General features: G+C 55.1%; 1 long non-coding RNA gene across 1 annotated transcript in view; it reads right to left on the reverse strand.

Moving 5' to 3' along the window:
• Positions 1-6670: 6670 nt before the first annotated feature.
• Positions 6671-22668, reverse strand: part of LOC112545429 (uncharacterized) — a 77275-nt gene continuing 61277 nt past the window's right edge. Inside the window, exon 3 of the long non-coding RNA XR_012905742.2 lies at positions 6671-6896. This is a non-coding gene — a long non-coding RNA (uncharacterized LOC112545429). The remainder of the gene's footprint in view (positions 6897-22668) is intronic.

The following is a 22668-nucleotide window of genomic DNA, read 5'->3' on the forward strand; positions in this document are numbered from 1 at the left end:
TTCTCAGCCACACTTGGTTAATAACCTAGTAAAAACGACCTGCTTGGGGAATAATGTAGGCTGGTTAATAATTAAATTGCGCGGTGTTTTAGCATCATGCGCTACAAAGAGCCACAGGAGACTGTGAAGAGCCGATTGCAGCCATCTATCAAGGTGGTCTCTGAGGGAGACCCTGGCGCCAGGGGTGGTCCGAGGCCGGCTGCGGCAGCCAGCACCCCAGTGGAAGGCGCGATCAGCGCCCCTGCCTGCATGGCCGTCAATGGCCGTGACGTCATCATTGGGCGCCCCGTTGAAGACAGAGCCCTAGGCAACGGCCGAGTCGGCCTATGCTCACAGGCTGCCCCTGCCTGGCGCATGTCTACTTTGAGTGTGCCAGGTTACATCCCCTCTTTTGGCTCCTCCTGGTGAGGCTGTAGTTGCCCTTTTCCCCTCACCTGTTGATTTTCGCATACCCCATCCGGGGCCCTACAAAGTCGCAGGACCTCCTCGTCAGCCTCCCCCTGGCTCTGGCCAAGGCAGCCATTTGTAACTCCAGGGAGCAGAGGTGGGCTGGGGGAGAGGCCTGCAACGGTGGGGCCTGTTTCCGTTCCTGCATCCACTCGTGCAGCCGGGCAGAGTGCCCCAGGGCAGCATCCCCTGGCTCCTTCAGTGCTTGATGTCCCCGTCCAGTTCCCTTGGTTTAGCCCTTTGGCCTTCACACTTGCCCCTGTTTGTATTTGTTCTCTGTAATTCTTTGGTTTCCGGTATTCAGAGGATCCTCCCCATAGGCTGCCCACGGCTAAAGGACCCTCCCCCTTCCCAGAGATGGGCTTTGCGGCTCCATTCAGCCTTTGACCTCTCTTCAGAGTCAAGGTGCCCCTCAGCATGGGGGGGTTGTGATGTAAACATCTCTCCACTAGGAACCGGACTGACTTGTAGATGGGAACGCTTCCCCACCCACCGACCTGGGCTTTGTTTATCTTCTGCCATTAACCCACTGGAACGATTGTTTGGGTCCCAATGATGTTTTGAAAAGATTTCAACATTTTTGGGGTGGTTTCCAGGTAGCAGCTTCTAGTACCCAGTATAAAATATTTTGGGGGTACATACAGGCTACGTTACATGCTATTCTATGCACGTTTTCTAGCATATCTACACCTCGGAAGTTTCTCTGCTGGTTTTAGCACAGCCCTGCCTAACTATTATCCTAGTCAGTTTCTAAATTAGTTTTTCTTCACTCAGCACACTGCCAACCTGTGGAACTCCTTGCCAGAGGATGCAGTGAAGGCTAGAACTTTAACAGGGTTCAAAAAAGAGCTGGATAGATTCATGGAGGTTAGGTCTATCAATGGCTATTGGCCAGGATGGGTAGGAATGGTGTCCCTGGCCTCTATTTCTCTGGAAGTGGGTGACGGGGGAGGAATCATGTGAGGATTACCTCCCTATGGGGCATCTGGCATTGGCAGAAAGGATACGGGGCTAGATGGATCGTTGGTCTGACCCACTCTGGCCATTCCTATGTTCTTAGTGTACATCCATGTGTGTTTTAAAAACGAATCAGATTTTTGAAAGCTGTTAGACAATTGACAACCTATCTCTGTCCTTCGATTTCCCTCCGGGACTGCACAGGGTCCATGCCAGTGCATCAAATGCCAGCAGGGGTGGTGAAAACACCGAGGCCTTGTGGAGCCGTAGGCTCCGTTTCCACGACCTCTGACTCAGGTCTTTGGCTTTCTGGATCAGAAAAGTGGGATGCTTTGCAGCTTTCTGTCACGCTCCTTTGGGTGAGACCTAAAATTCAAGGTCATCTCTGCTCTTTCCTGGCCCTTTCCATAGGCACTTTGTTCCAGGTCAGGATTTACCCTGCCCTTCCTATGGTACGGCACATTGCGTGCTCGTTGATTGCTGCCTGGCCTGTCATGATTATGAGGGTTAGCCAGCAGCCTGGGGATTAAGGAGTTAACTACACCTAGCCAGGTGGAGTGACCAGTAGGAATGTAGGTGGGACTTTCAAACTGGGACAAAGGAATTTGGGTTTTTTCCTTTCTCCTTTTGTCTCTCGGAGTGAGTCCTCTGCAGCTACAGGGAGGGACAAGCATGTCTCTCTCTCTCTCCAAGGAACAATTCTTCACTTTCTGTAAGTAGGGTAAGGTTTAGGTAGTTTCGTTAGGCTTTATTGTTTTAAGGGTTGGGTATGGGACCTGATATCTGGCTTTGCTTAGGAGATGTTTGGCTTTTCTTTTTAACTAAGTTCTAGCCCATAGTGTAATTCCTCCATGGCTACATGTAGACTGCCATGATTTTCCGGAAATGCTTTTAACTTGTGTGTCCTGATTTTTATAATAGGGGTGAGATTTCCCAAATGATCTTTCCCCTTATCTCGTTATTAATATTTGGGTGGTGGCAGCGGAAGTTTTATTCCAAAATCTATGGCTTTAAGATTTTGGGGGAAGTTTTATACCAAAGCCTGGTAGATAAGGCTTTGGGGTACACCTGCTGGCCCCCACGTCTGCATTTATCATTCCAGAGCGGGGAAGGAGCCATGACACAGCTCTCTGCACGAACACAGAGGCCTTTCAATAGGATGAGATGCTCATTGTTTGTAAAGTGCACTGGGGTGAGGGGTGAACTATTAATACAGGCTGGATCTCCCTGGTCTGGCACTTCGGGACCTGACCGGGTCCAAATGAAGGAATTTTCCGTATCAGAGAAGGTCCCCTGCTCCCAGCCTCCTAGCGCGCTGCCCCTTCCCTGCGCCTGGCTCCACTCTGGCCCCACCACAACTGGGCTCCGGCACCACAAGACTTGGGATCCAGCCCCACTTGGTCTCTGCAGGGATGGGGATGGGGCTCGCTGGCCACTGCTGGGCTCCTGGTGGGCTCTCACACACACCACCAGGGGCTCTCTAGTCTGGCAAAATCCTCCTGGACCACAGATGTTGCTGGACCAGAGTTCTGGCTGCAGGAGGTTCCGCCTTTCCCAAGAAACTGCCCCGCCCTGAGGCTCGTTCCACAGCCATCCCCTTCTTCCGTCTTGCAACCAGAAGAAGGTTTCTTTTGTGCACCTTAGTAATAGCAAACTGCTCATTGTTCATAAGGCCAAAGGAGGGAAGGAGTTACCCCAGTCATGCATCTCTCTGCCCCTCCCCTTCCACGCACCTCCCAACCCTGGAAGACAGATGAGGACTGTACCGTTTCCTACATAGCAAATGTCTATTAACACCACAAAGCGTCGGTTCGGGGCTTTGTTCATTCATACCTCTCAGAAAAACCCGTCTTTTATCCCTAGGGCAGCAAGGGAAGCTGGAGAACGGGGGGGGGGGTGACTCCAGGGGGTTGTGGGGCAGAAGCAAAGGGGGGAATAGTCCTAGATCCCTCTTGGACCTATGCCCAATCCATTCGGCTCAAGCTGTAACGGCCTTTCTTTGCGGCATCCGGCTCTTTCTGGAGAGAGAGAGAGAGGTGGGCGGCAGCAGCAGGGGCTAAGGATGTGGGAACTGGCAGGAGACTTCTGAGAACCTGCCTTGTCCTTTTAAAAGGGAGGTCACGGTTCGGCCCCGTTGACCTCAACAGTGCCCCCTTTGAAATCTTTCGGCAAAGAGCAGCAATCGCCAAAGATGGTCTTGTCCATTTTGCTGCGTTATCAGAGGCCTCTTTGGGTTAGGGGCATAGTTAGCTCCCTTCTCTTTTACAGTGAGAAAAACTCGGCTCTACGCTGCATCTCGAGAGGGTTGCACTCAACGGGCAAACCCTGTCCAATATCTTTAGCTGGAAACCAGGGAATTTGGCTCCCAATGCGACCTTACAGAGGATAGTTTAAAAAAAAAATCAAACTGGTCATGTCACGAGTCCTTATTTTTGCACCGCCAAGGGGTAAAGAAAACGTAGGGGTTTGTTTTGTGCTTAAAAAGTGTTTTCTCTCTGCTTGTTTCTAGCGCCATTGTAGATTATAACGTAGATCAGCATTTCACACTTAGCCAGAATTAGAAATGTCAAGAATAGTGTCGTCGTTTATGCTGAATCGTTTGATCCCATGGAACGTCGGTATGACGGACACCCGCCCCCCTCCATGCTTTATTAAATGAATGTAGGGGCAGAAATATAACTCAAAGGTGCTTTGGACAAATTATCTCGTGTAACCTGTCCCACTTCATGTCATACGCCGCTGGATCTGTTTATCTGATTTTGGGGGAGGGGGTCATTCTTGTGTGTGAAAGCAGACATCTGGCGTAGGGAATGTTTTAGGGTTTTTTAAGTGCGTAAATGGAAAGCCATCCAGGTGGTTCCGCTGCTGGGAGGCCTCGAGGATGGGGCAATCCTATGCAAATAGCCTTAAGTCCGTAAGCAGTGACGGTCCGGATGACTTTCCATGCAAAACGGGAATCTTTATAAACAATAGGAAAGTAGGAGTGTTTTGTCTAGCTGGCTGGACACACCCAGGGGAAAGAACCACATACCCCAGGGTGAGGAACAGCCTTGGTCTGGAAGACTTTGTTGGAAAAGAAACAGTGTTAGGGTGAGCGTGTAATGAGTTCGTGCGCTGAGGTTGCCGTGTTCGCACTAGCTCAGCGTTTTCTGTTATTTTGAATTAGGATTCGACTTTGCTAACTTTTCCAACAGGCAGAGCAAAGTCGAATCCTAACTCAAAACAACAGAAAACGCTGAGCTAATGCGAACTGGGAAACCTCAGCGCACGAGCTCATTACACACTCACCCTAACACTGTTTCTCACTTGTTACCACTGGCATCCTCTGCTTGTACTTACTAAAATCACTTCTAGTTTCTATCACGCCCAGTGTAAATAGTTGTTACGGGGGGGGGGGGGGGCCACCCGTGTGCACGTTCCCCCTTTCATAGCTCACCGAAATCATTCCGTGGCGGTTCTGATCCCACGGGGGGAGTGGTGTCTCGGGAAGGTGGGCCGTAAACTGTGCCCATCTCAGACCTGAAGGGGTTCAGTGTTTGCTTCTCGGGGTGGGGGGAGTGATCTTGTGGTCGGGACGGGATGACAAAACGACGGGTGGCGCTGGGGCGGGAGGGATAAGGAGCGCCCTGACGGTAAGGCAGTGGGGTGGGCTCCCATGTGGCCCAGGGGAGAGAGGTGCTGGCTTCGGGAGGACTGGGTCATGGGATCGAGTCCTGCCCCCCTGGCATAGGACAGGACAGCCAAAAGCTGGGCAGTCCCAGGGCAGGAGAGCTCAGGGCCATCCTGACCCTAAGGTGGTGGAAAGTGGCTGCGGGAGACTAGGCCCGGCAGGACCAGGCAGTGAGAAGCTCCAGACAGCAGGAAGGTGAGTGGCATTGCCTTTGCCAGCACTCTGGAGGCACCCCCAAGTGTCTCCTGTAACCTGCACCCCATCGCAGCTGCCCTTGGCTAACCAGGCAGGGGCTTGCAGGGAAGCCTCTCCCAACAGCCCCACGCTTCAGAAAAGGAAGTTGCTTTTAGAAAATACTTGTGCACAGCCAGCTCTGGTGTCCCTCCCGTCCCCTGGAGCAGCGAACCAGAGGGAAGAAAGGGGAGTTGTAATGAGACGTGAGAATACTGAGTTGCTAAAGGAATTTTGTTTCCAGTATGACGCTGCAGGGCCAGAGTTTGGTAGCTGCTTTGGCACCTGGCAGCGATCTGAGTAAGGCTGTGGGTGAACTCGAGCAGTTCCTAATTCCTGCTAATCCCTTTCAGCTGTGGGTCTCAGCATGCTTTGTGTACCGGTAATCCCCATGGGAGAAAACAAGTCTCCCGCTCCCTGTTTCACAAGGCAGAGAGTGGTTTAAGAACATGGTGTGACGTAGTGGGGGTACCTGGCTGGTTTCTATGCTGCTGGCTCTGGGGGAACCCCCACTGGCTGCCGTGGGTACCACGACCCAGCAAAACAGGATGAGTCACTATGCAAACCAGTGGCCAGACACCCCCCATGGAGAGGAACAAAGGAAGGTGGAATGCTGCCTTGGCTGGGGGGCAGGGCTGGAAGTTGGTTGGTTGCTGGCTGTCGGAGGGCATGGAGGAGAGCCTAGGAGAAGGGGCTGGAGTTTAGGGGCCCAGTCTCCCCCATCTCAAGGGGGCCTGAGCATCCTAGCCCAGTTCCTGTGACCAGACTACATCTGTGCTGCGCTGTGCTGGAGGAGCAATAAACCACCCTCAATTCCACTGGCTGGTGCAGTCTGTTTGTGCCATTTCGGGGTGCAGGAGACGGGGACCCCCAACGCGCCGTCACACATGGTCACACAGCAAAGAGATGCCAGTGTTGTGTTCTGTTCCCCATCCTGCAGCACACCCACACACTTGTTACAGACCTGCATCCACACACCTGCATCCATGTTCCCTCTCATTTTGGCCATCCGTGTGCAGAATAAGTTTTGTTCTATGCACCAAGGCTTGTGTGGATGTGCACCACCATTAGAAACACAAGCTGCCTGCTATGGTGCTCTGCTAATCAGCTAGGCTGCTCTGGAATCTCTCCTGGGCAGCTGTCTAAGCGCTCAGCTTACAGGGAACACTGCCCTGAAGCCTACTTACAAAGCTGTTTCTGCAAGTAAAGTTCAGCATCTGCTTCCCTACTTCCCCCTAGCTCTGGGGTTGAATCTCCCTTGCAGGCTGGCCGGCTCGGGGCTCCATTACAGGACTGCCAGCCCACAGAAATTTCATTACGGACAAAATGGGAAAAATGTACGGCCAGACACATTTTTTACGGACATAATTTTTATACTCTATTAAGATGACATAAATGGCCAAAAGTGAAAAGAAATCGTCATTCATACATCACAAGAACAATATGCTATTTAACTCACTTTCATTGAGTTAGTCGTGATCCTGGAAGTTTTCCATTTTGTGATCATGCAGCCGAACACTGACGCTGTTGACCATAGCTGTAGTCATAATCAACGGAAACGGCCAATTTCGGCTGCTCCGCAGTGAAATGCCTGAAACAGCACAGAAGACATTTAATTGCTATAGATAAATTGCTGGTTTTTGAAATTTTATTGCAGTTTTACAAACTTTACGGACACCTAAATTTTGTTATGGACTTAACCGCTGTGTCCAACTTTGTCTAATTTTTTACAGAGTTTCTGTAAATTTACTGACGGTGAGCAACCCTGCTCTGTTATGCCCTGCGCTGGACAGCCTGGTGGCTTTGAAGGCAGAGACGGTGTCCTTTGCAAGGTGAGGGCTGGAGTCCTCCACCTATCACGGAGCAGAGATTGCTGCCTCTCCTCCGCATGCACCTGACGGAGGCGGGAGAAGGACGATCGAGGCCAGCTGCATTTCAACCTTTCTGCGCAGAAATGACGCATCCGGGCTGCAGCAATGACACACCCGGCGGCAGGGACATTAGGCTGCTGTGTAACGTGGCGAGGTTTCGAGCCAAGCAGCCACTGCTGTCTCCCGATCCAAATTCCTGTCCCCCGGGAGCCCAGGGCTTTGTTTGCAGCTTGACATAGGGGAACAAATCGCCCACGGCCAGGACTCCCCCGCCTTTCTCCTGAGAAAATCCAGCCACAGGGGAGCTTGTGCTAATGATCAGCCAGAGGCAGAAAATCCGAATTCTCATCCCGGTGGGGAAAGGCTGCATTGGGGTGAGAGGCTGGGGGAAGTCCTGCTGCTTTGTGCGGCGCGGGGAAGTGTCTGCCGCTCTTCCGGAGTGTGGGGTGCGGGGCATGCAGCCCCTCCCAGGAGGAAATGCACCTCCGAGGCGTGTGACGGCCGGCAGGGCCTGCTTAGAGGTGCAGACCCAACTTCTCAGCTGCTTCCTCCGTTCCCCTCCTTTGGGCGCCCTGGAGTTCACTCCCACCAGCTTCCAAGCTAGGGCCAAAGGAAACAAACGTGCTGCCGAGGGCGTGGAGGGGGATGCCCCTAGGCCTGCTTCCTGGGCCGCTTCCTACCCCAGCTTCAGATCCCTGTGGCGCCGCTGGTCCGGCCCGGGGTCTCCTATCCACGGCAGCGTGTCACCCGTGGCCTCCGTGGCTCTGCAGCCCAGGCAGGGATCAATGAGCCAGGGGCCGGCTGGCCGCCTGCATCACTCACACGTCGTGTTTTCAAACAGGCACCAACTTCATCCCTTGCCGTGGTGGTTAAGCAATTGTCTGCCCCGCCCCCTCCCACAAGGCCCCGCCCTCCCTCTGCCTCTTCCTACCCCTCCCCCCCATCCCCATGTGTCTCCCCCAGCTAATTGTTGGTGCCACCAAACAGCTGTTGCAGGAGGGGCCTGGCCACCCCCCTATTTTTTTCTATGGGTGCTCTCAGGAGCATCCCTGGAGTCGACGCCTGAGCCATGGGCTGGCTGTGGATTTGGGCCCACACCCACCGCTGGTGCATGGACCAAGACGCCCTCACCCCAGCCGAGAGGCCGGCTTGTGATGTTTCACCCTGGGGGAAGAGTTGAAAGATGCCGTTGCCTGCCTAGATGGAGCCCCGGCGCCCGCACTGTCCCGGGCACGCAGCCGGCTAACGTGGCGACGACCTCCGGAGAGACATTCGCTCTGCGACCTGGAGCCACGGGCCGGCACCAGGAGTTCGGGGCAGGGCTCGGTCAGCGTGGGTAACCGATAGCGGAGGAGTTTGCTGACTCCCCCGGGCGCGAGAGCCCTTGCAAACGCAGGCGGCCGAACGACGTGGCGGAAGACGGGCCCTCCCTCTGGATGCACCGTGCCGCCGAGCAATTGAGTGACGCAGGCTGCCTCAAGACGAGAGACGCTGCCTTTTGTGTGCGTGTCCCAGCTGTCACCCCTTCTCCAGCGCTCCAAGCGAGTGCCTTGTCATTGCCAGGCCGACTGCAGGGAGGTTTCGGTGTTTGATGTCGCTCGTTGGCCGCAAAGCATTTCCCTTGGCCTGCGGGTTCCCCTGCGGAGCTGGTATCTGAGCTCCCAAAGGGGCAGACGGCGAGTGGGGGGGTGGGCACGTGCTGTGGGCAAGTGAGGCTTGCAGCCGCTCCCAGACCTTCGCTGCGGAGTCCCCAGCCTGCAGCTTTGCTGAGGAGTGCAAGTGACTCGTTTCCCCCTGGTCCAGGCCTGCACGGCTTCGCCCACCCAAAAATCGATGTAAATCCATGGGAGGCGGGGCGGGGGAATGAGGTCCCCAGGCCGGATAGCTGGGACTGCAAAGAGACTTTGGGATCTGCTGGGCTCGGAGCTCGGCACCTGCTAGTTCTGCAGCCCAAGGTGACTCATTTCCAAGGGGCTGTTGGCTCTCCTGGGGAGCAGGGGCAGGAATTCAAAGACTGCTCAGACCGGGTGACTCTCAGTCCTCCCTGGGCTAGGAGCCCTGCCGGGTGCTGAGCTACACACATGGCATGGGCGGCCCCCAGCAGTCACCTGTACAGAGAGATGCTGATGACCCAGTTCAGCTCCGCAGCTGGAAATTGGGTCCCATCTGGTTCTGATGCTTCCAACAGCACCCAGAAGCAGCCCCCATGGAGCAATGCCTGGAGCATGCTCATCCGCAGCCTGGAAACCCGTTCGGAGCAAAGGGCAAGGTCAGATTTCCCCAGGGGCAGGTTCCGTGAAAGGTGCCCCCCTTACGGCTGACTGTGAGATTTCCCGTCCCCTGCCATCAGCCAGGGAGGGGCTGCCCCTGTGTGCTCCGGCGTGGGGGGGCTCTTTTCGGCAAAGCAGGGTGGATCAGGGTTTAATGTTGCAACACCCGGTGTCGGTTCTGATGGAGTCAGGCTGCTGGGGAGCCCCGGGGAGGAGAAGGGACCCTGGCATCTGTGCAAACTTCGGGGACTCTCCGGGGCCAGATCTTTCCCCTTCTGTGGGACGGGGCAGGCAGACGGGGAATTGACAAGAAGCTGCTGCTAAGTTCTGTCCTCCTTTGATCCGCGCCCGAGCAGGTGAGGGTCGGCCTGGTGTCTCCGGCAGTGCGATACGGCTGCAAGCCCCTTCCCTCGGCAGAGAGAGAGCCAAAGCGACAGTAAGCAACTAGCCAGCCAACGCTTGCAACGGGATTGTCTGTCTCCAGCCAGAACCAGAACGCACGGAGCAACCACAACGTCCCGCTACCTTCCTGGGCTAACCCTGGCAGGGTTCCCTCCCCAGGTTCCCTGGCGCAGCCTTGGCCCCCGCAGCCCCTGAGAGAAGTGGGGAAGGACTTGCCCCGCAGCCTCGAGGCGCCGGGGGGTTGCACTTAGCGGGGAGCTGGGGAGCTCCAGCCTGAAATCTCTCGAGAGGCGCTTGGGCTGAGGGTCTGCCCTCATGCTGGCTCTGCAGAGGATCCCAAACTGCTCAGGATAGTAAAGACCCAAGCAGACTGGGAAGAGCTTCAGAAAGATCTCACCAATCTGAGCGATTGGGCAACAAAACAGCAAGGCTGTGTCTAGACTGGCCAGTTTTTCCGGAAAATCAGCTGCTTTTCCGGAAAAACTTGCCAGCTGTCTACACTGGCCGCTTGAATTTCCGCAAAAGCACTGACTTCCTACTGTAAGAAATCAGAGCTTTTTGAGGAAATACTATGCTGCTCCTGTTCGGGCAAAAGTCCTTTTCCGCAAAAGTTTTGCGCAAAAGGGCCAGTGTAGACAGCTCAGATTTGTTTTCCGCAAACAAGCCCCCATCGCGAAAATGGCCATCGGGGCTTTCTTGCGGAAAAGCGCGTCTAGATTGGCACTTTTTGTGGAAAAGCATCCGTGGCCAATCTAGACGCTCTTTTCCGAAAATGCTTTTAACGGAAAACAATAATCCCAACTGCACCGACAATAGGATGGGGACTAATTTAGCTACAACGACTCAAGAGCGAGAGCTTGGCGTCACTGTGGAGAGTTCTCTGAACACAGCCACTCCGGGCGCAGCGGCAGGCAAAACAGCCAACAGAACGTTAGGGATCATTACAAAAGAGAATAAGACCGAGAACGTCTTATTGCTTCCGTATAAAACCCCAACATCTTGAAGACTGTCCCCCGATGTGGTTGCCTCATCTCGAAAAAGATACATTGGCATTGGAAAAGGTTCAGAAAAGAGCAACACAAATGATGAGGGGTTTGGAACGGGTCCCACATGAAGAGAGATTAAAAAGACAGACTTTTCAGCTTAGAAAAGAGGAGACTAATCAGGGAAATGATCGAGGTCTGTAAAATCATGACTGGTGTAGAAAAAGTGAATAAGGAAACGTTATTTACTTGTTCCCATAACATGAGAACTAGGGGGTCACCAAATGATATTAATAGGGAGCCGGTTTTAAACAAACAAAAGGAAGGTTTTCTTCACTCCGCGCACAGTCAACCTGTGGAACTCCTTGCCAGAGGATGTTGTGAAGATCAGGACTTTAACAGGATCCAAAAAAGAACTAGATAGATTCACAGAGGTTGGGTCCATTAATGGCTATTCGCCAGGCTGGGTAGGAAGAGTGTCCCTAGCCCTGTGATGACTTTACTGACAAACGGGACGCGCCCGGCTCTTTGGTTCTTCCAACAGATTGCCTCTCTTGTGGATGGCACAGCCGCTGGGCCCGTAGGCAAATCCGATCCACAAGTGGCCACGCAAGGAGGGAAGGGTCAGATATTTCCTGCCTGGACAGAACGCTCGGGAGCATCATGTTCAGACTGAATTCCTTAATGATTATAACGACCGGCGGGAAAGGGGAGACCTCGGATGCCACAACTGGGGGAACTATTATGCAGCTATCCAACCCAGGGATCCCTATTAAACCTCATGCAATCCCTGTGCCCATGGCCAGCTGGCACCAACGTGTCCCTGGGTCATGCAGGTGTTATGAGAATGATTATCCTGCCATCTGCTTCGCGCCCACAGTGGCTCTCCTAGCAGCGGAGGGTGCGATGGAGACTGCGTCTACGCCGCACTGCTGGGGGCCGATCAAGGGGCTCTCTCGACAGCTGACGCTACCGTCACAATTCTCAGAACCTGCCTAATTTTGCGCGCCAAGAAATGCCCTGGGTTTAATGCAACATTCCCCCCTGCAGATTTCTTGCCATTAGAACCCGTGTGTGCGCGTCTGTGTGCATCTGTCCCCTTCTAGTATCCTTGGTATCTATGGTCATGCCAATTTTCTTCCACTATTTGATCTGAGGAAGTGGGTCTGGCCCACGATAGCTCATCACCTAAGAAACCATCTTGTTAGTCTTTCAAGTGCTACATAGTCCTGTCTTGTTTCAGCAAGGCTCCTCGGAGATTCATGCTTCTGCTACCGCCGTAGCTAAGAGCCACACGGCTTTTAGCTTATGCAGTAGCAGGGGATCTGACAAACCTTGCGGGGCGGGGCCTCAGGAGGAAGAGGCGGGGCCTTGGGAGGAAGGGGCGGGACCAGGCAGCCAACGCTTCGTTCTGCCCAAAGCATGCGGCATGGTGATTTAAAGGGCTCCTGCTGCAGTAGCTGAGAGCCCTGGGCCCCTTTGAATCACTGGGTCCCAGGACACTTGCCCCCTTGGTCCCCGCCTCACCCCCACCATCAGCGCACCTGTGCAGTAGACACCGATATACTAAGCTTCCAAGGTCCTAGGTTCGATGCCGACGCCGGGGGTCTGCCAGCCTTAGGGACACGTGTGCTAATGCTCACAAACTAACTCTGCTGCATGAACGTTTAACTAACACACACCTCCAAGGTCCCCTCTAATCTTTTCCAGTCCCTGTGCGGAATAAATTTTATGTGCACCAAGGCCTGTAGCGCATGTGCACCACCAGCAGAGACACAAACTTAGCTCTGGGTGCTCTGCTAATCAGCGGGGCAGAATTTGAATCTCTCCTGAGCACAGGGAACACCAGAAAGGTGCCCAAAAAATCGGCACCTTCGGCCACCTTGCTCCTATCCAGAGTCCTGCCAGACGGACGTAGCTTTGCCTGCTGGGTTTGACTTTTTATGAGCATCCTGGTTTCTTTTTTTAAAGCAACCGTGGCATCGTGCGGTCCCTAGTGCAATGCCCCCGGCTCGGGGCAAGCGCCGTCGCTGCTTTGGAAGCCACGCAGAAGCACTCAGGCTGGGATCAGGTGAGAGCCAGAGCAATCAGTAAGTGTCTGTATTTATAGAAGAGCTGATACCACCTTAATCCCATGAATATTGTTCTGCCTGCGCTAATTGCCTTGACAGAGCGCCGCTGCCGCTGCGGTTCACAGTGGCAAGCGCGCTAATTGCACACCTCGCCTCGAACGCCGGCCGGGGAGCAGCCGCCGAGGCTGTGGGTAGAAATGTTTAACCGGCGCCGGGTGTCACTTGGATGCTTGGGGGCCTGAAAGGCAACACAGACTCCTCCCACGTGTGAATTCCTGCTTGCATCGCACCTCGCTGTGTATTTATAGACCAGCTTCCGCGCTCTGCGCTTGCAGATTCCATGGGAGGCCCACGGCGCGTGCCACGGAGAATGAAGGCCCGATCCTGCACGGTGCTGAGTACCCTCACCGCCCATTGAGCGACGGCGCGGTCGCTGCGGCCTGCAACAGACTCCTACCCTGGCAGATCAGGCATGGGGGGGATACCCAAAAAATACACCAGTGGGTTACGAAATGGCCTATTGAGGCAGCAGAATCAAAGGCTTTAGGGGGATTATCGCTCCAGTGCTCCCTGCATGGGACCCCATCCTGAAAAAGCTGGCCTAAGACAGTCCACCCTGGGGTAATTCTACTGCCATAACTTTCCCGTGTGACATGGCCTTCGGGTCTGCCACAGGGCAGCCTGCCCTTTTCAGGGAGCTGGGCTCTCCCCCACCTGTGCACTGTCCCTTATCCTCTGGTCCCAGGTGAGGGGCCTGCGGGTGGGGTCCGGTGACCAGGCATCATGCGGTGATGATGCCTGGAGGGGAGGTTCCTGTCGGAGGGAGCCTGTGAGCTGAGTGCTAGGCTGGCCATCCAGGAGAGAGTCAAATGCCGCCCAGCTGATTAGCAGAGTGCCCCCATCCGGCAGCAGCTGTTTCTGCAGGTGGTGCACATCCACCCATGCCTCGGTGCATGGAACAAAATTTATTCCACATGTGGATGGAAACAATTAGAGGGAGCACTGGTGGCCAGTCTGTTTGTTGGCCAGGCTGGATGAAGTGAAAGTAAAAGGCAGCCTAGGAGGTGCCAGACCAGAGGGACCTCAGGCCTGTAGGTTCTCGGGCGGTGGGCAAGGCCAGGTGCCCCAGAGGAATTTGGAAGGAAATGTGGATGGCTCGGGTCCTGACTCCCATCCCTCGCGGGCTGGCTGACGCCCTCCAGTCGGACAGCCGGATTTGCGACGCAGGAAAGTCCATGGACCGAATCCTGCTGATGTCAGCGGACATTGGATTGGTGCCCCGTGAAAAGGGTCGTGTCCTGTCGACTGTAACACTGCCCCTTCTGTTCTCATTGCATGCACATGCCTAAGCCTCTTTGGGGTGTAAAGGGTTAACCGGTTACCTGCTAAGCATCACCCCCCCGCCCACAGTGCAGTGGGCCTGGCCGGGCTGAGCACACCCCCGCCTGCAATCACGAGGGTGCTCCAGCCTGGCTGGGTCCACTGTGCCATGCATGGGAGGGGAGGCTGTGCTGCCCTGGGACCCTTGAAGGTAGGGTGATGGGCTGGGTTCTGGCGTGACCTAGGGCATTCACCTGGGGAGGGCAGGGTTGTGGGTTCAAGTCCTATCCCCCCTCCACCCACTTAGCCTGTGAACTTTTTAAACCATAATTAGCATTATGGGCTCCCACTAAGTCTTGGCCTCGTCGGTGGCAAAGCTACATTAGCTTCCTCCTTGGAAGGCCCACGGTTAGCTTAAAAAACCTGAGACGTGGTAAACGAGTACAGTGTATTTCCCTGGCTCGCTGACGCCATCTTCGGCCAGCTCCACAGCGGAGTGGGGCGTGCGGGGTGATCCCGGGCTGACACAGCCCGGCCGGCAGAGGTCCCTCGGGTAGACAGTCCTACCAGAAAAGCTGCACCGTTGTGGTCTTGTCCCACGTTCGGCCACGAGAGTCAAGCCTGGATCTGGCAGCTCAGACAGGACCCTTAGCGCCAAGGTGTCCAGGCTAACAGGCGCCACTCCCCTTACACTGTTGTTACAATCAGAAGCGTGGGCCGGGGTCAAAGCCAGCTCCTGGCACATCTTGCAGAGCTAAGCAGGGTCCCCCGATATTGGTTTTCAGGCCTGCGCTGTGCCCTGCCTAGAACCCCTCCACCCGACAGTCCATGTTCTTTTCCACGAGGCTCTGATGTCAGCCGGAGGCGTTTCCATCTTGTGAGCATCGATTTCAGCCAATATTCCCCTCTGTTAGAGTGTCCGTCTCCTCAGTCGCTGTCATTCCAGTCTGCCAGCTTTGCCCTTCCGCTACCGCATTGACTTTAGGGCCAGCCGGGCCGTATCCGTTCCCGTGGACATCGATTAGCGACGGAATCCACAGAAAAGTCAATGGATTGCCTCGCTTTCCGCGAGAGCTTAGGAGCTGCATTGTTCACGGGAGGCTGGTTTCTTCACAGGAAACAAATTGACACGCATCACGCCATCCCCTTGCGACCGGGTCAGGCCAGGGGGCTACAGCAGAGTGCTAGAAGGGAGGGATGTGAGCCCTAGATTAAGGAGGTCTCTGTTTCCTGGGTAAACCGTCAGGGGCTAGCCTAGAACCCTCCGGAACTTTCCAGAACAGTCTGGACACGCAGGCTGGTTGGAACACCAGGAGCCAATTAGGAGCAATGCAGAACAGAGGGCGTCAGGCTAATTAGACCGCCTGGGGCCAATCAAGAACCAACGGAGACTGATTTAAAAGGGCTTCGCTCCTGTTAGTTTAGAGGCACGGGAGGAGGAGTCTGGGGGAGAGCCGGGTCTGCGAGTCAGGCAGAGTGCGGTGGAGGAGCAGGACAAGCCGCTCAGGGGCCGGAGGAAACGTCCTGGAGGGATGGGTTGGGGGAGTGGCCCAGGGAAGTCGTTGCCAGACCGGGGAGTAGAACAACCCCCCATCTGGCCTTAGGGTCCCTGAGCCGGAACCCAGAGCAGCAGGTGGGCCTGGGTCCCCCCCAATCCTCCCCACACCGCAGCATCTGCCGCTGGCAAGGGAGAGCAGGACTGAAGAGGGGGTTCACCCCATACTATGAACTAGCCTGTGATGAGTCTGGCTCAGTGCACTTGGCCCTTCCCTCCAGAGCAGCCGCGTCTGTGTGGGGGGACACAGCAGCCCTCTGAGGCTGAGTATTTCTCCCCGCCCCCGTGGGCACATCTGTTTCTGCCTCCTCTATTTCAGCCTCCTCCAATAGCACTGCCACCCCTGTTTCTGCGCTGGGCGGTGCTGGCCGTGCAGCGATGACCGTGTTCCGTTTTGCCAGCCGGTGTGAGCGGCTATGTCTGGACGTGTTCTCCCTCCCTCGTGGAGAAATCCCTGTAATATTCTCACTCTCACAAAGCTTTGTATTAAGAGCGTGTCCTTGTCGATCTATCTTTAAGTGTTTCTATAGAATCTCTGGAACATTTCTCCTAGAACTTTGTATTAAGAGAAACTTTCCTTGTAAGAAAAAAAAGTCTTTTGAGCTCTCCCCTTTCCTGGATTGCCCTGTTGAAATGAGTGAGGTGTGAATGGAGACTGAAAGGGGAGCCCCTCCAGCAGCAGTTGCAAGGGTGGAGAAGGTCTGGCAGCCAGATCCAAGACAAGACCTGCAAAGTGAGCTCATGAAGAAGACTGGACAGACAGACTCCTTGGGAGTCAAGCAGCACCTGCCTGCCCTTGGAAGAACTCTCTTTGAAGCAGCATTAAGAAAGGCGAGGTGATGACTATCTGGCTGCATGAGAGGGATAAATAGGAGGCATCTTGCAGAGGGACCCCGGGTTTTCCTTTTGTCAACCTCCCCTGCTGCACTTTAAGCCCATTACTCCTTGTCCTGTCCTCAGAAAATTTGTTCCTCTTGTATCAGAGGGGGAGCCGTGTTAGTCTGAATCTGCAAAAGCGACGAGGAGTCCTGTGGCACCTTATAGACTAACTGAAGTGTAGGAGCATAAGCTTTCGTGGGCAAAGACCCACTCCATCTGACGAAGTGGGTCTTTGCCCACGAAAGCTTATGCTCCTACAGTTAGTCTATAAGGTGCCACAGGACTCCTCGTCGCTTGTTCCTCTTGGTTTCTGAGGACAGGACAAGGAGTAATGGGCTTAAAGTGCAGCAGGGGAGGTTTAGATTGGACATTAGGAAAAAATTCCTAACTGTCAGGGTGGTCAAATATTGGAATAAATTGCCAAGGGGGGTGGTGGAATCTCCCTCTCTGGAGATATTTAAGAACAGGTTAGATAGACATCTGTCAGGGATGGTGTAGATGGAGCTTGGTCCTGCCTTGAGGGCGGGGGGCTGGACTCGATGACCTCTCGAGGTCCCTTCCAGTCCTAGGATTCTATGATTCTATGAACGTGGGAGCATCGATCCGGATCGGCAGAAGCCCGATCCCACCCCTCCCCCATCTAACTCACCTGGCCAGTGCAGTTAGGGGGAGCAACTTTTGGTAACAACAAGACGGAGTGTGCTTGTGTGTGTGTGTGTGTGTGAGTGCATGAATGTGATGTATCCTATGCATATGATAAATATTGATTGATCTAGGTATGTTTAATAAATGTGGCATGTTGCTTTATCTCCCTGAAAAAGATACCGGGTACTTCTTTTAAGAACAATACCCTTAGGGCGACTGCACGCAGAGCCCATCACGGCCTTTCTCCAAGGCTCGGTCCGGCCAGCCGTGGATGGGCACGCGGAGCTGTTTGCCCAGTGCGGCGGGAGGGGCTTGTCTACGAGATTCCGTCACGTGGCCAAGTCGGGGCGTCCGCGGGAGCCAGGGTCCAACAGGAGGACGTTTCCGAAGGCAAGTAGGTCCGTGGGGAGGAATTACTGGGCATCCAAGCTCCTTCCCAGCGTTCCCAAGCGCTTCCGTTTCTCCTTTCCACATCTTTCCAAGTAACATGATCTCTTAGGCCTTGGGAGGGGTTGCCGACTTCTGAGCAGCCATGGCCTTCGGGGTGGGAATGCGAGACTGAATTAGCTGCTCTTCACATCACAGCCTTGTTCACCGTGAAAACCGCCAGAATCCAACCTCTGGGGACAGAGACGATGGTCCCCAAGCAGGTTCCCTCCCCATTGTGCCCTCCCTGGTACAGGCCTTGGTTGGGAATAAGATACTGGACATAGGAGCAGTAGAAGCTTCCCAAATGTGTGTGTGTGTGTGGGGGGGGGGGGGGGGGGGGAGAGAACACTGGTGCCTGAACGGTGGCCACGCCCACCTCTGAGGCCCCACCCTCCTCCCTCCAAGGCCCACCCCTTCCACCACCGTGAGGCCCCGCCCTTCCTTCCCACAAGACCCCAACTGGCTCATTCTCCTCCATTCCCCCACCCACACAAGCCCTAATAACCAGTAAAAGTTTCCAGGCAGAGCCCTTCCACTTTCAAAAGTGATGAGCCATAACCCGCTTCCTGCCCCCCACATTTGGGCACCCCTGATTGGCTAAGACGGATGGGGAGGCTGAGCCAATCGGGCAGTCCCTCTCTCCCGTCGTTCTTCACATAGGCCAGGCTCGTTATTGATGTTTATTTCTCTGGGCTTGGACCATGGGGGGCAGTTGTGTGGCCAGTCTCTTCCGGGGTCTTTGTCTCGGTGTTTAAGCCTGGGGGGGTTCGTCGTTACCGACACGACTTTTCCATTGGCCTGGCCGGTTACAAGGTGGTGCGTCTGGGTTTTATAAAAGCTTTTCCTTACCGGAAACGGTGGGACGGCGTCTCTTTGCGTTTGCTCTCCCTTTGAGCCGTCTCCGGGGTTGTCCGTAGAAGCGGGAAGGGCTGTTCAAACCTGTAATCTCTTGGCTGCCCGTGGCTCTCCCATTAAGCCGCTCGGCTTCCGGCTTGGGAACGTGCCGCTGTTAATGCCCAGGCGATCGCTCTTCTCCGCGTCCGCTAATTATTTCATTGCAGGGTACGTCGCTAAATCCAGAAAGGGTTCAGTCTTTATGCCAGAGAGGGAGCTGGCATGAAGCGCGCGGGATAGAGTGATACCAGTGAACAAGGACTGCACCCCCTTGGGGGCTGGGATTCCAGGGCACACGCAGCCCCTGTGGCCACACCCGGGAGCAGGTTACAGGGTGTGTGTGGGCCCTGCTCACTGGCCAAGATCTTTCCAGGGTAGCTGTAACACGCATGTTGCCCTGACCCGTTTTAGAGAGAAGCTTGGGTTTTGCCCTGGAGGGAGATTACCCCGATTGGAATGTGATGAACAGCTGTGCTGCCCCGCCCAGCGATCTCCTCCAGGCTTCATGGAGTGGCTTTGTCCTCAGCAAATGGGGTCCTCCCCAGCCATGGCCAAGTAATATCTGGGATCCCCTGTCCCCCAGCTCCAGGGCAGGGCTTCTCCGGGCCAGAGGCAGCGGCAGGTGAGAGCGGGGGTTGTGTGTACGTGTGTCTCCCATGATACAGGGGATCCTGGGGACGAGAAGTTGGCCATGAGTCAACAGTGGGCCCTTGTAACGGCATATTGGGCTGCATTAGGAGGAGCATTGCCAGCAGATCCAGAGATGTGGTTATTCCTATTTATTTGGCTCTAGTGAGGCCACATCTGGAATATTGTGTCCAGTTCTGGCCTCAAGGGTGTCATAAGGAGGAGGGAGAAAACTTGTTCATCTTGGCCTCTGAGGATAGAACAAGCAGCAATGGGCTTAAACTGCAGCAAGGGAGGTTGAGGTTGGACATTAGGAAAAAGTTCCTGCCTGTCAGGGTGGTTAAACACTGGAATAAATTGTCCAGGGAGGTTGTGGAATCCCCATATCTGGAGATATTGAAGAGCAGGTTAGATAAATGTCTATCCGGGATGGTCTAGACAGTGCTGGGTCCTGCCATGAGGGCAGGGAGCTGGACTCGATGACTCTCGAGGTCCCTTCCAGTCCTAGTGTTCTGTGATTCCTGAAGGGGGGTTCCAAAGAGGCTGGAGAGAGGCTGTTCTCAGTGGGGGCAGAACAAGGAGCAATGGGCTCAAGTTGCAGTGGGGCAGGTCTAGGTTGGAGATTAGGAAAAATTCTTTCCCTAGGCGGGTGGGAAGCGCTGGGCTGGGTTCCCGAGGGAGGGGTGGAATCTCCATCCCTAGGGGTGTTTAAGTCCTGGCTTGACAAAGCCCTGGCTGGGATGATGGAGTTGGGTTGGTCCTGCCTTGGGCAGGAGGCTGGACTCGATGACTCCTGAGGTCTTTTCCACCCTAGGGTTGGATGGCTCTGTGACAGGGTTCTGTGATATGGGCCGTTTCAGGGGGACAGGGTCTCTCTGCTGAAGCTGCAAGCAGGTGGCCAATTGTGCCAGATGAGCTGGAGTTGGTGACGTGAGCATCTGCCCCAGAGCATCGGGCAGAACCTCCCCAAATTCATCTCCCACAAGGCCAGCCACTGCGTTGCCAGCTGAACAGAGCATGGGCCGCTTCCGTTCCCTCCATCCTCTGGGGTCCCTAAGGCACCCCGCACTGCAGCAAGCCAAGAACGCTGCTTCCCAGCCGCTTTGATGGGAACAGCGGCAGGTAAAACGCCCGTCCCACGCAAGCGCCCTCGGCCTCCTCCCCGAACAGCGAGGCGGCACAGCCAGCCCGTGAGAATAAACATTCCAGGGATGAGAACTAATTAGCGCAGCAGATGGCACGAGAGCGAGCGAGCAACCCTGGCACGGCGAGAGCAGCATCCGACGGTGGGTCCCTAAGGAAACAGGTCTGAAAAGGGAGAGATGTCGAACTGATTTGCGTGAGGTCACAGGATTATCGCCCAAGAGGCAGTGTGGTCTAGTGGGGAGAGCCCTGGGCTGAGCTGTGGGAAACTTAGGGTTGGTACCTGGTTCTGCCAGTGAGCTTGTGACTGATCGGAGTACGGTCTCGTCATCGCCCCGTGCCTCAGTTTCCCCCGTAAAGTGGGGCTAGTGACCCTGGCTCGCCTTTGGGAAGTGCTCTGAGATCTAGAGGCGCTGCAGAAGAGCGACGTATTATATGATCGGGGCATCACAGCGGTTCTGTGCCCGCACTCACCCGGCAGGAGGGACAGGAACTCTGAGACCGTCCCTAAGTGAGCACACGCAAGGAGACCTCCCTGCCATGCACTGTCACATACACACACACACACACACACACACACACAGAGGCACACGCACAGCAGGGACCCAGGGGATCTCTGCTGGGTTGGTTTGTCAGGCTGCCGTCAGGGACACAGAACACAGGCGCCTGGAGGGGCGAAGGAGGAAGCCTGTGGCCTACGAAACAACCCTCGAACACAGGGGGTGAGCAAATACCAGCCCGCAGGCCAGAGCCAGTCTGCCAAGGTTAGCGCCTGGTGGGCCCCCACCGCTATATTTACCTGTGTGGCCGCAGGTACCGGCAATCGCAGCTCCCATTGGCCACGGATCACTGGTCCTGGCCAATGGGAATTGCGGGACGTGGTGTCCTGGTTCATGCTGCTTCCTGCTGCTCCTATTGGCCAGGAACAGTGTCCCGTGGCCAATGGGAGCTACAATCGCCAGTGCTTGTGGAGGTGCAGGTAAATGTAGTGGAGGTGGCTCGTCGGGGGCTAAGCCTGGTGAACCACTGCCGGGTTATCGTGCACCCCGGCTCTAACGTATGCTCCTGTGTCCAGTGCCAGAGCTTTGGGGGAGTGTACAGAACTGGGCAACTGGCGTAGTCGACCCTGGCTTCCTCTCCTGGCTTTGGGCAGTCAGAGAGTTAGTGTCGCTCCAAGCATGGGCTTGCCTCCCTGATCATCTTGGCTAATAGTCTTGCTGGGCCTCAATGAACGTACCTCATTCCGGTTCTGGGCCTCCTTCTACTTGTTCACAACATCCCACGGCAAGGAGTTCCACGGGTTAACTGAGCAACTTGGAAAGAAGTACTTCCTATGGCTTGTAGTAAACCTGCTGCCTATTAATGTCATCAGGTATCCCCTGGGGTTTTTCTGTTGTGAGACTGGGTCAAAACCACATCTCTGTTCCCTTTCTCCACGCCAGGCATGATTTTATCGCCCTCTCTCCTATTACCCGCAGTCATCTCTTTTCGAAGCTGGAAAGCCCTAATCTTTCTAGCCCGGCGGTGAGCCACATGCGGCCTATCAGGGTCCTGTGTGTGGCCCACAAGACCTTTTGTTTACTGCTGCCCAGACACGGTTGCCAGTTTCCGCTGGCTGTCGTCCATGTCGTTCTTTTCCTTCCAGTATTACAGAAGTGACCTACACGTCCAGCCAAGGCACATGAAGGGAGGCGCGTGCTGATGGCACACAGCACTGACTGTGACAAGTACCTTCCCTCTGCATCCAATCCCAGCGCAGCTCCGACGCAATCGGCACACACCCCGGACCCGTAAGTGCCATGAGAAAACTGCCCTGTCCCGGGAGACCGTCTTGTGGCTACTAAGATGGAGGAGGGTCGCACTCCCTGAGCTTGCCCACTGTATCCTATTTAGATGGGGCGACCAGCACCGAACACGGCATTCACAGCCTGGCTGCCTAACCCCGTCTGTTCGCCTGTCGGGCTGTGGCCGTGCCCCGAACGGGTGTTTCCACAATGGCGCCACGATCGCTGCCTTGTAACAGCTAATTCGGCATGTGGCGCTGGGGTTATTTTTCCCAGTGTGCATTGCCTGGATGTTGACGTTCATCCGGCCGTCGTGGTGCCCCGGAACCGAGTTGGGTGAGATCCTTTGGACTTAGCTAGCTTGTGTCGTGTTGTGTCTTCTGCAAACTTGGCGGCATCGCTGTTCGTTGCTTTTTCCAGATCATTAGCAAAGGAATCTGTTGAAAAACATAGACCCTCGCTGTCTCTTGCCGAGTGGGTTTGTAGCCA

The sequence above is a fragment of the Pelodiscus sinensis genome, chromosome 8, assembly GCF_052426305.1.
Source record: "Pelodiscus sinensis isolate ZL-2025 chromosome 8, ASM5242630v1, whole genome shotgun sequence".
Lineage (NCBI taxonomy): Eukaryota > Metazoa > Chordata > Testudines > Trionychidae > Pelodiscus > Pelodiscus sinensis.